This window comes from Capricornis sumatraensis, chromosome 1 (assembly GCF_032405125.1).
Source record: "Capricornis sumatraensis isolate serow.1 chromosome 1, serow.2, whole genome shotgun sequence".
Taxonomy (NCBI): domain Eukaryota; kingdom Metazoa; phylum Chordata; class Mammalia; order Artiodactyla; family Bovidae; genus Capricornis; species Capricornis sumatraensis.
In genome coordinates, this window is record NC_091069.1 from 647994 (window position 1) to 659802 (window position 11809).

Genomic DNA, 11809 nt, shown 5'->3' on the forward strand with positions numbered 1-11809 from the left:
GGAGGTGGTGTCCACCTGGCCGCTCAGGCCCAGTGAGAAGGTCTGTCCTGGGGGGAGGGGTGCCTGGCCCCAAAGGAAAAGGTGCTGCAAGAATTTGGACACTGTTGGGACATCCGGCCTGGGTACTACCTGGCCACCCAAGTGGCTGGAACACGTCTCCACTTCCCACTCCGACACCACAGGAGAGAGAGTCAAAACTATCAGCAAACGAAGAGAGGGCGCAGGCTCCTGACGCAGGCCCCAGCTGAGGGGTCAAAGGCCGGGCGCTCACTACCTGGGGTCCCCACCACCCCGCCTCAGGCTTCAGATGCGCGGGAACAGCTCTTTAAGCCTCTTGGTGGCCCGGGTGACAAAGAGGTGCAGTGACCCCCCCCCCGCCCCCGCCCGGCCTCCAGGATCCCACGGTGTGTGCGAGGTGTGTGCGAGCAGGCCAGGCCTCCCGGCCAGGGCACCCCAGGGGGAGCGGTCTGGCCGGCAGCCCTTGGGCCTCTGCGAAGCCCCGGAGTGGCTGCCGTGGAGGAGGCAGGCAGACCAGCGACCAAGGGCAGGGCCGGAGCCCTTCTCCCGGCCAGGACTGCTGGCAGCTCCTGGCGACTGTCGGGCTCTCCGACCTAAGCCCGGCGGGACTCAGGAAGTGTTTACTGTTGGAGGGGATGCCAGAGAGACCAGGAAATGCAGGGAAATGGTCAGCCAGAAAGAGTGATGTCCAAAGCCAGCGGGCGTGGGAGCCAGGAGAGAGCCGGCCGGAGCTGAGAGCCGAAGCAGCGGGTGAGCAGGGCGAGGGCGCCGGCGGCCCTCCGGCTCTGCCCCGCGAAGGCCCTGCGGCCAGCACAGGGCGCTCAGCTCCGACCTGCCGGAGGCAAGTGCCTCCGCGGGCCGCATGGAGCCTGCCGGAGGAGGCCGGCCTACACCCGGCTTGCCAGGCTCTGGGGGCAACTGAGAAACAAAGCCCGGGGCCAGAGTCTGCCCGCGCGGCCCCGGGAGGTCTGGGAACCGCCGCGGGCTCCTCCCGAGAACTCCCGGGCACCCCCTCCCGGGGCTCCTGGGTTTGGGGAGGCCCCTCCCGCCCCGCCCCGCCGCGGCGGGCCCGGGCTCCCCTCCTCTCTGCCCGGCGCATTCTTCTGCTTGGCTGTACGTCGGGTCGTCGCGGCTCGCGTCCGTCTGTCGATCTTTCTTCTCGCGCCCCCTCCAAAGCCGCGGGCCCCATTCATTCCCGAGGCCTCTGCCCTTTGCTGCGCGCGGGTCCGCTCGGCGAGCAGCTGCTATGCTAATGAGGAGGGGCGGGGGGCGGCGGGGAGCGGGCCGGGGGCGCCCGCGGGGGGAGCCGGCGTGGCGAGGCAGCGCGGGGCGGCGGGGCCGTGGGGCCCGGCCGGGCGGCGGGCGGCGGGCGCTCCCGGAGGCCCGGTCTCTGCGTCCAGAACCCGCGGGGGCGCCCGCCCCGCGCACCCACGCGCGGGCCGAGGGGTGCGCGCGGTAGGGACCAGCTGTCCTCTTGCTCTGGGGTCGCGGCCTGGGGAGGCCGGCTGCTTCTGGAGGCCCCCGCCCCCGCGCCCGCCGCTGCGCCCCGCGCAGGCGGGGGACTGGGCGGGACGCGGAGCCCGACGGCCCCGCTGCCCCCCGGCCCGGGTGGTTGGATGCGGGCCCTCCCGAGGCGGTGCCCCGGGGCCCGGGTCGCGGCGAAAGGGGACGGGGCGAGACGGCCGGAGAGGACGCGCGGCGTCCGAAGGGCGACGACGGCTGGAAGCGAGTGGCCTCTGAAGCCGGCTCTCGGGGCCGGGGCGAAGCCGCCGCCGGCCGGGCGCCCACGAGCGCGGCCGGCGAGCGGCACCCAAGGCCCGGCTCGGACCCGGGCGGGGAGGCCGGCGGCGCGGGCTGTGCTGCCGCCTCGCGGCCGCCGCGGACACTGCGCCAGGGGCCGGGGCTCCCGGGCCGCGCAACCCCGCCTGCCGCGGACCCGGCCCGGGGGTCCCCCGCGCACCCGCGACCTCGTCTTCTCCGAGGGGCCCGGGGCAGCTCCTATTTGGCCGGGACTCGACGGTCAGGTTTCGAGCCGAAGGCGGTCGGGGTGGGCGCAGGCCTGGCTCGGGTGCCCGCGGGGGACAGCGCCCTGCAGGCCCCGGTCAGCCGGGCCAGGGGGCACCTTGTGGAGGGGCGGCCGCTGAGGCCCGCTGCCTGGCGTGTAGGGCGCTGGAGCAGGTCGACGGTCCAAGAAAAATGCACAACTTTCAGTGTCCTGAGCTGAGTTTTATTCGGGATCTTAGGGAACACTGTAGTCCCGGAGACAGTTTCCCATAGCTCTGAGTGAGGGGCTGCTCCCTAAGAGTGCGGGAGCACCCACATCCTTGTAACCTGGCCGGGGGGGTGGGGGGGTCGGGGGAGCCCCCGGGGCGGGAGGGGGGGGGCGGTGAACGCCCGTAGTGCTGCAGCCAAGCACACATCTCAGTAGAAGGTAGCTGGGAGCACTGATGATTTTCTCGTTTTTCTATGTATGGAAAGACACAAAAATCTCTCCACAAGTTTTCCTGAAATATACCTAACTCTCTAAGGGGCCTGCTTTCCCAAAGCACAAAGTGCCTCAGCCTGTCTTGCATCCTGAATTCCTTTCAGGGTGCCCTGTAGGTCCGTGACTGCAGCGGCTGATGACCCGGTCTTTGTACAGCCCATCACGGCTTCTACAGGCCCCGGAAGGAGACCCAGGCCAGGGCCCGGGGAAGTGAGCCCATCACGGCCCTGGTGGAGTGACTGGCTATAGTGCGCTGGTCTCCTATTTGGTCAAAGGGGGAAGGAAGGACATTCCAGGGCCCCGGGCCACAAAGAGCAGACAGTCAGCAGGACAGAGGATGAGCCCAAGCCCCGTGGACAGGGCCACTCACTTCAAGACACGGACTGCATCCGTCAGAACCATCAGGTCCAGCTGTGGGGGGCCAGAGGAGCATCCGCAGAGCCTGGAGCCCCAGCAGAGGGGCCGGTGGTGGGCACGGCTCCAGGGGTCAGGGGAGGCTGGCCCTGGGGCTGCAATCTGCTGCCCATCTCCCTGCCCTGTCCTCCACTCCACAGAAAGTGTCTGTGCTGGGCACGGCCGAGGAAAAGACCTCTCTCTGTCCAAACTCTTGCCTGGCTCAGACGTGGGGCCTGGAGACCAGGTTTACCCCTGGTGGGTGAACTCTGCCTCTCCATGTCGAGGGGCCCCTCACTGGTACCCTGTGAACAAGACCACCCCAGGGAGCCATGCCCAAGCTGTCCTACAAACTTTCCGAAGGGATATGATACTGTGTAAGCCAGACAGAGTGTATTTCTCATCCTGAAGTTAGAGTAGCTGGAGTTGGGCTGGTATGTGTGGCGTTAGGGTACAGACTGCTGTTCTGCTGGGCGGGCCTTTCATTCACATGGCTCAAAACAGCAGCCCTTATCCAGCCATCAAGACTGCATTCCAGCCAACAGTGAGGAGTGGGGGAAGGGCGGGGAGGGGGAGCGGAAGAGGCCCGGGCCTTCTCCTTCCAGGGCACTTCCTAGAAGCCTCTTTTGCTAAATCTCCTCACATCCCATTGGCTAGCACAGTCACATGACCAACCTCGCTGCAAGAGAGGCTGGGAAGGGTAGTCTTCATTCAGTGACGGCCCGGCGTAGAGCAGGCCAGAGGAGGAAGAGTTGCAGCCGTGGGGTGCTCTGCCCCTGCCCGCGGCAGCGGCGTCCGGGCCGGGCCGTCGGGCAGGCGCGTCTGCGTCCCGTGCTCTGCCTTCTTGCCCGACGGGAGGTTTCTGCTGAAGAACTTTCTAACAAAACTGTCCGACGATGGACTTAACAGTTGAAATGCGGAAGCGCTCCTGGGTGTGGGCGAAAGCCAGCCTCGTGGGCACTGGGAGCCACACCGCCGGGGCCGACAGATCGCACTTGCACCGCCCCTTGAGAACCCCGAAGCAGGGGGCGCCCGTCCGCTTCTCCAGCAGAGAGCTGACGCTGCAGGTCCGGTGAACAGTGCTGCTGCGTGGCCATCGGGAGGCGGGAGGCCGGGCCACGCTCGGGGCGCCCTGCTCCTCGGGTGCCCAGGGCAGGCCTGGGCACGGACGAGGGCCAGCCTCTGCGCCCTGCTGCCTGTTGCCGGTTCGCCCGCCTCCCGCTCCCTTATCTCAGGTCAAAGTAATGAGTAACCCAGGACTTGGAGTTCTCAAGGTTATTTTGTCAATAAAGGTCTCCTTCTCAAGTGTCCCAAGACGTCTTTTGGGGCTTCTTCTCATTTTAATCAAGGTTGAAAGAAAATCGTTAAGTTTATCATTCACGTCCCTAAAAATCAGCTTTACTGTGGTGTAATCTACATACAGTGAAATGCAGCCATTTAGAGTGTGATAAGCACGGACAGATGTGTGCACCCAGGTAATCCACACAGCCAAACACAGGGCATTCCCCTCAGCCCCCATGTTTCTCCCGCCGGCTCCCCCGCCCCAGGTCACCTTAGCCCTCCCCATGGGCTACAGGGTCACCTACCACAGGACTGCCGTGAGCACTCCCTGGGTTTCTGACTCCCTCTACCACGCTCACCGACCTGTGGCAGTGACTCTGGAGAGGGGAGTAGGTCTTTTTCTTTTCCCACTAGAAAAATCTGGCTGATACCACAAAACAGGATAGTTTTCATTGGTAGTATTTCTGGAAATAGAATTGTCCTAAATAAAGGTCCAGGCAGCACAGGGGCCCCTCAGAGAGCCCGGGGAGGGTGGGCACAGGACCCCCCCCCTTACATTTAGAAAACACTCCATTCCTGTCCAGCACTCTTGCCTGGAAAATCCCATGGATGGAGGAGCCTGGTGGGCTGCACTTCATGGGGTCGCTACAAGTTGGACACGACCGAGCGACTTCACTTTCACTTTTCACTATCATGCATTGGAGAAGGAAATGGCAACCCACTCCAGTGGTCTTGCCTGGAGAATCCCGGGGACGGGGGGCTGCCGTCTCTGGGGTCGCACAGAGTCGGCCACGACTGAAGTAACAGCAGCAGCAGCCATTCCTGTCTCTTGGGCACTGAGCCCTAAGAACTGGGACTCTGACCCCAGGGTGCTTTTAGACAATCATCTCATCAAGTTAACGTTCAGAAAATAAAACATTACCCTGGGCATTTATCCAGAAAAGGTGAAAACTCTACTTCAAAAAGATACATGCACCCAGTGTTCACAGCAGCACTATTATTTACAATAGCCAAAACATGGAAGCAACCTCGATGCTCGTTCACAGAAGGATGGTTAAAGAAGATGCGATATACACACACACGCGCACACACACGCGCACACACGCGCGCACACACACGATGGAGGATTACTCAGCACTAAAGAAGGATGGAATATTTGCAGCAATGTGAACGGACCTAGAGATTATCATACTGTCAGACAGGGAAAGACAAATATCACACGCTATCACTTACATGGGGAATCTGAAATATGGCGCAGCTGAACTCATCGACAAAACAGAAATAGCCTCGGTTCAGCCGCTCGGTCGTGTCTGACCCTTTGCAGCCCTGAGGACTGCAGCACGCCAGGCTTCCCTGTCCATCACCGATTCCCGGAGCTTGCTCAGACTCATCTCCATTGAGTTGGTGATGCCATCCAGCCTCCTCCTCTGCCATCCCCCTCTCCTTTCCTTCAACCTTCCCCATCTTCAGGGTCCTTTCCAGTGAGTCAGCTCTTCACATCAGGGGCCAACGTATTGGAGCTTCAGCTTCAGCATCAGTCCTTCCAATGAATATTCAGGACTGATATTTAGGATGGACTGGTTTGATCTCCATGCTGTCCAAGGGACTCTCAAGAGTCTTCTCCAACACCACAGTTCAAAAGCATCAATTCCTCAGCCTTCTCTATGGTCCAACTCTCACATCCATACATGACTACTGGAAAAATCATAGCTTTGACTAGACAGACTTTTGTCAGCAAAGTAATGTCTCTGCTTTTTAATACACTGTCTAAGGTTGTCATAGCTTTTCTTCCAAGGAGCAAGTGTCTTTTAATTTTATGGCTGCAGTCACCATCTGCTGTGATTTTGGAGCCCCCAAAAATAAAGTCTGTTTCCACTGTTTCCCTGTCTATTTGCCAGAAGTGATGGGACCGGATGCGATGATCTTAGTTTTTTGAATATTGAGTTCTAAGGCAGCTTTTCCACTCTCCTCTTCCACCAGCATTAATAGGCTCTTCAGCTCCTCTTCACTTTCTGCCATAAGGGTGGTGTCATCTGTATATCTCAGGTTATTGATACTTCTCCCGGCAATCTTGATTCCAGCTTGGGCTTCATTCAGGCCGGCATTTCTCATGATGTACTCTGCATATAAGTTGAATAAGCAGGGTGACAATATACAGCTTTGACATACTCCTTTCCCCATCTGGAAGCATGCGTTGTTCCATGTCCAGTTCTAACTGTTGCTTCCTGGCCTGCATACAGGTTCCTCAGGAGGCAGGGAAGGTGGTCTGGTATTCCCATCTCTTGGAAAATTGTCCAGTTTGTTGTGATCCACACAGTCAAAGGCTTTGGCATAGTCAATAAAGCAGTTAGATGATTTTCTGAAACTCCCTTGCTTTTTCTGTAATCCAACAGATGTTGGCAATTTGATCTCTGGTTCCTCTGCCTTTTCTAAATCCAGCTTGAATATCTGGAAGTTCTTGGTTCAGGTACTATTGAAACCTGCCTTGGAGAATTTTGAGCATGACTTTACTAGTGTGTGAGGTGAGTGCAATTGTGCGGTAGTTTGAACATTCTTTGGCATTGCCCTTTGGGACTGGAATGAAAACTGACCTTTTCCAGTCCTGTGGCCACTGCTGAGTTTTCCAAAATTGCTGGCATATTGAGTGCAGCACTTTCACAGCATCCTCTTTTAGGATTTGAAACAGCTCAGCTGGAGTTCCATCACTTCCACCAGCTTTGTTTGCAGTGATGCTTCCTAAGGCCCACTTGACTCCACACTCCAGAATGTCTGGCTCTAGGGGAGTGATCACACCATCGTGATTATCTGAGTCATTAAGATTTTTTTTTTTTTTTGCTTCGCGTGGTGATGTCGGCCGGTGGAGCTGTGGAGCCTGGGCTCCCGGCGGCGGCTGCCGCTCCCTCGCCCGCCCCGGCTCGGGATCCCGGGCCCGGGCACTTGTTCCGGCCTATCAGTGCTGAGGACGAGGAGCAGCAGCCCACTGAGATCGAGTCGCTGTGCATGAACTGCTACCGCAATGGCATGACGCGCCTCCTGCTCACCAAGATCCCCTTCTTCAGAGAAATAATCGTGAGCTCCTTTTCCTGCGAGCACTGTGGCCGGAACAACACGGAGATCCAGTCGGCGGGCAGGATCCAGGACCAGGGAGTGCGCTACACTCTGACTGTCAGGGCTCAGGAGGGCATGTAGTAGTGAAGACTGACTCTGCCACCACAAGGATACCAGAACTGGATTTTGAAATTCCTGCCTTCAGCCAGAAAGGAGCTCTGACTACTGTTGAAGGGTTGATTAGCCGCGCCATCTCTGGCCTGGAGCAGGATCAGCCCACTCGAAGGGCGAACGAAGAAGCCGTGGCTGAAAGAATTGATGAATTCATTGCCAAACTGAAAGAGCTAAAGCAAGTGGCCTCTCCTTTCACATTAATCATTGATGATCCCTCAGGGAACAGCTTTGTGGAAAACCCACATGCTCCCCGGAAAGATGATGCCCTGGTGATCACACACTATAATCGGACTCTGCAGCAGGAGGAGATGCTGGGGCTCCAGGCAGAGGCACCAGAAGAGAAGCCAGAAGAGGAAGACATCAGAAACGAAGTGCTCCAGTTCAACACAAATTGCCCAGAATGCAATGCTCCAGCCCAGACCAACATGAAGCTAGTTCAAATCCCTCACTTTAAGGAGGTTATCATCATGGCTACCAACTGCGAGAACTGCGGCCATCAGACCAACGAGGTGAAATCTGGAGGAGCTGTGGAGCCCTTGGGCACCAGGATCACCTTCCACATCACTGATCCCTCAGATATGACCAGAGATCTGCTCAAGTCTGAGACATGCCGTGTGGAAATCCCAGAGCTGGAATTTGAACTGGGAATGGCTGTCCTTGGGGGCAAGTTCACCACACTGGAGGGGATGCTGAAAGACATCCGGGAACTGGTAACCAAGAACCCTTTCACACTGGGTGACAGCTCCAGTCCTGGCCAGACGGAGAAACTGCAGGAGTTTAGTCAGAAGTTGGACCAGATCCTCGAGGGTATTTTGAAGGCTCACTTTATTATGGATGATCCAGCAGGAAATAGCTACTTGCAGAAAGTGTATGCACCTGAAGATGATCCTGAGATGAAGGTAGAGCATTATAAGCGCACATTTGACCAAAACGAGGAGCTGGGGCTCAACGACATGAAGACAGAGGGCTATGAGACAGGGCTGCCTGCCCAGCGGTAGCAGTGGCGGTTCCTGGCCAGCCTCCAGTGCTACTCAGACGATGGGGTTATTTATTGCTTTTGGAAAAGGCTGGAGTTGCCCCCCTACCAGGCCTTGCCCGTGCAGGGAGGACACTTGGTCTAAGTCGGAGATCTGGGCACACTTTCTGAACAGTTTGTGATGGAAATACAAACTTCTTGGGTTACTTGATCTTACTTTGAAGGATTTGAATTGGTGTGGAAAGAAACCCAGAAACGAAAAAAAAAAAAAAAAAAGATTTTTTTTTTTGTATAGTTCCTCTGTGAGACTCACAGACATAGGAAATGAACTCGGGACTTCCCTGGTGGTCCACTGGCTAAGACTTTGGGCTCCCAATTCCGGAGGCTGGGGTTCGATCCCTGAGTCAGGGAACTAAATCCCACATGCCACCAATAAGAGTTCCCATGCAGCAACTAAGGTCTGACACCGCCAAATAAATCATGACTTAATTTAAGAAAACAGAAGATGATCAACCATACTTCAATAAAAAGTAATTATTTTTTAAATAAGACAAACCCCTACAAACTACTGTGCGTAAACTGGATAACTAATAAGAACCTGCTATACACGACAGGGAATTCCCCCCAATACTCTGTCATGGCCTATTTGGGGAAGGAATCTAAGAAAACACCACAGTGGTGATTGATGTATGTGTAACTTGACTCACCTTGCCACAGACCTGAAACTACGTTGTGAATCAACTGTACTCCAATAAAATTTTTTTAAATAGAACTAAATGGAAAAGACAACCCCCCAGTTTTTTAAACGGGTGAACCTGGAACAGAGACTTCATACACACCCGTGCATACGTGCTAAGTCACTTCAGTCGTGTCCGACTCTGTGTGACCCTATGGACCGTAGCCCGCCAGGCTCCTCTGTCCATGGGATTCTCCAGGCAAGAACACTGCGGTGGGTTGCCCTGCCCTCCTCCAGGGGATCTTCCCGACCCAGGGATGGCACCTGTGGCTCCTGCATTGCAGGCCGATCCTTTACCACTGAGCCCCCGAAAAGCCCTCGTGAGCACGCACAAGGGAAGCCCTCGTGAGCACGCACAAACACCAACACTCAACAAGCACGTGAAAAAGCACTCCGCACGATCAGTCAGCAGGGTGACACGTATCGAAACAGCAGCCAGACGCCGCCTGAGGCTAGACTGGCTGAAACGGAAAGGCCCAAGAGCGCCCGGCCACGCTGAGGGCTGAGCCCACCGCGCACACCCACCGCAGGAGGCTGTGTCAGGCAGAGTCGTTGCCGTGGAAACCCGTCTAGCCGTTCTCACAGAGGCAAGTATCCACCTACCCTTTGACTCCAAAGAAATAAAACATAAGAACACAAAATACATACAAGAATCTTCGTAGAAGCTCTATTCCTTAGCACCCCAAACATCTGTCAAATTGTCATTTTAAAAATGCTCAGACATTCCTATAAAGGACCACAGCTTAGCAGTGGGGAGCTGGACATCGATGAAGCCTTCATGTAATTCCATTTCTACCAAGCTCTAGAGGTTTTATAACAGACAAAACCACCCTCTGGTAGAAAGTAGCTTCCCTGGCGTGGGGCGGGTGATGAAGGCTCAGGATCCTTCCAAGGTGGCAAGAATGTTCTCTATCATAAGAGTGATGTGGGTCATAGATACACGAATTTGTCACTGGTGTGTACACACTGGCATCTCACTGTCTGTTGATTACTCCTCAATTTAAATAAAAACACCAGAATGTGGTGAACCCACATAATAAAGTCCTGTCACTTCCAGTTCAGTTCAGCGGCTCAGTCGTGTCCGACTCTTTGGGACCCCATGGACTGCAGCACGCCAGGCCTCCCTGTCCATCACCACCTCCTGGAGCTGCTCAAACTCACATCCATCAAGTCGGTGACGCCATCCAACCGTCTCATCCTCTGTCACCGCTTCCTCCTGCCCTCAGTCTTTCCCAGCATCAGGGTCTTTACCAAGGAGTCAGCTCTTCCCATCAGGTGGCCAAAATATTGGAGCTTCAGCTTCAGCATCAGTCCTTCCAATGAATGTCAGGACTGATTTCCTTTAGGATTAAGTGGTCTGATCTCCATGCAGTTCAAGGGACCCTCAAGAGTCTTCTCCGACACCACAGTTCGAAAGCATCAGTTCTTCAGCTCTCAGCTTTCTTTATAGTCCAACTCTCACATCCATACATGACCACTGCAAAAACCATAGCTTTCGCTAGATGGACCTTTGTTGGCAAAGTAATGTCTCTGTTTTTTAAGATACTGTCTAGGTTGGTCATAGCTTTTCTTTTAAGGAGCAAGCGTCTTTTAATTTCATAGCTGCAATCACCATCTGCAGTGATTTTGGAGCCCAGAAAATAGTCTGTCACTATTTCCATTGCTTCCTCATCTATTTTCTGTGAAGTGATGAGACCAGATGCCATGATCTTCGTTTTCTGAATGTTGAGCTTTAAGCCAACTTTTTCACTCTCCTCTTTCACTTTCATCAAGAGGCTCTTTAGTTCCTCTTCACTTTCTGCCATAAGGGTGGTGTCATCTGCATATCTGAGGTTATTGATATTTCTTCCAGCAATCTTGATTCCAGCTTGTGCTTCATCCAGCCCAGCGTTTCTCATGATGTACTCTGCATATAAGTCAAATAAGCAGGGTGACAATATACAGCCTTGACATCCTCCTGTCCCAATTTGGAACCAGTCTGTTGTTCCATGTCCGGTTCTAACTGTTGACAGCTTCTTGACCTGCATACAGATTTCTCAGGAGGCAATTAAGGTGGTCTGGTATTCCCATCTTTTTAAGAATTATCCACAGTTTGTTGTGATCCACACAGTCAAAGGCCTTGGCGTAGTCAATAAAGCAGAAGTAGATGTTTTTCTGGAACTCTCTTGCTTTTTTGATGATCCAACGGATGTTGGCAATTTGATCTCTGGTTCCTCTGTCTTTTCTAAATCCAGCTTGAACATTTGGAAGTTCTCAGTTCACATGCTGTTGAAGCCTAGCTTGGAGAATTTTGAGCATTACTTTGCTAGTGTGTGAGATGAGTGCAATTGTTCAGTAGTTCGAACATTCTTTGCCATTGCCTTTTTTGGGGATTGGAATGAAAACCGACCTTTTCTGGTTCTTTGGCCACTGCTGAGTTTTCCAAGTTTGCTGGCATATTGAGTGCAGCACTTTCACAGCATCATCTTTTAGGATTTGAAATACCTCAACTGGAATTCCATCACCTCCACTAGCTTTGTTCATAGTGATGTTTCCTAAAGCCCACTTGACTTCGCATTCCAGGATGTCTGGCTCTAAGTGAGTGATCACACCATCGCAGTTATCTGAGTCATTAAGATCTTTTTTGTACAGTTCTCTGTATTTTTGCCACCTCTTCTTAATATCTTCTGCTTCTGTTAGATCCATACCGCTTCTGTCC

At 55.0% G+C, this 11809-nt stretch overlaps 1 pseudogene; it reads left to right on the forward strand.

The window, feature by feature from the left end:
• Positions 1–7024: 7024 nt before the first annotated feature.
• LOC138087336 (zinc finger protein ZPR1 pseudogene) lies at positions 7025–8520 on the forward strand (annotated as a pseudogene).
• The last annotated feature ends 3289 nt before the right edge of the window (positions 8521–11809 follow it).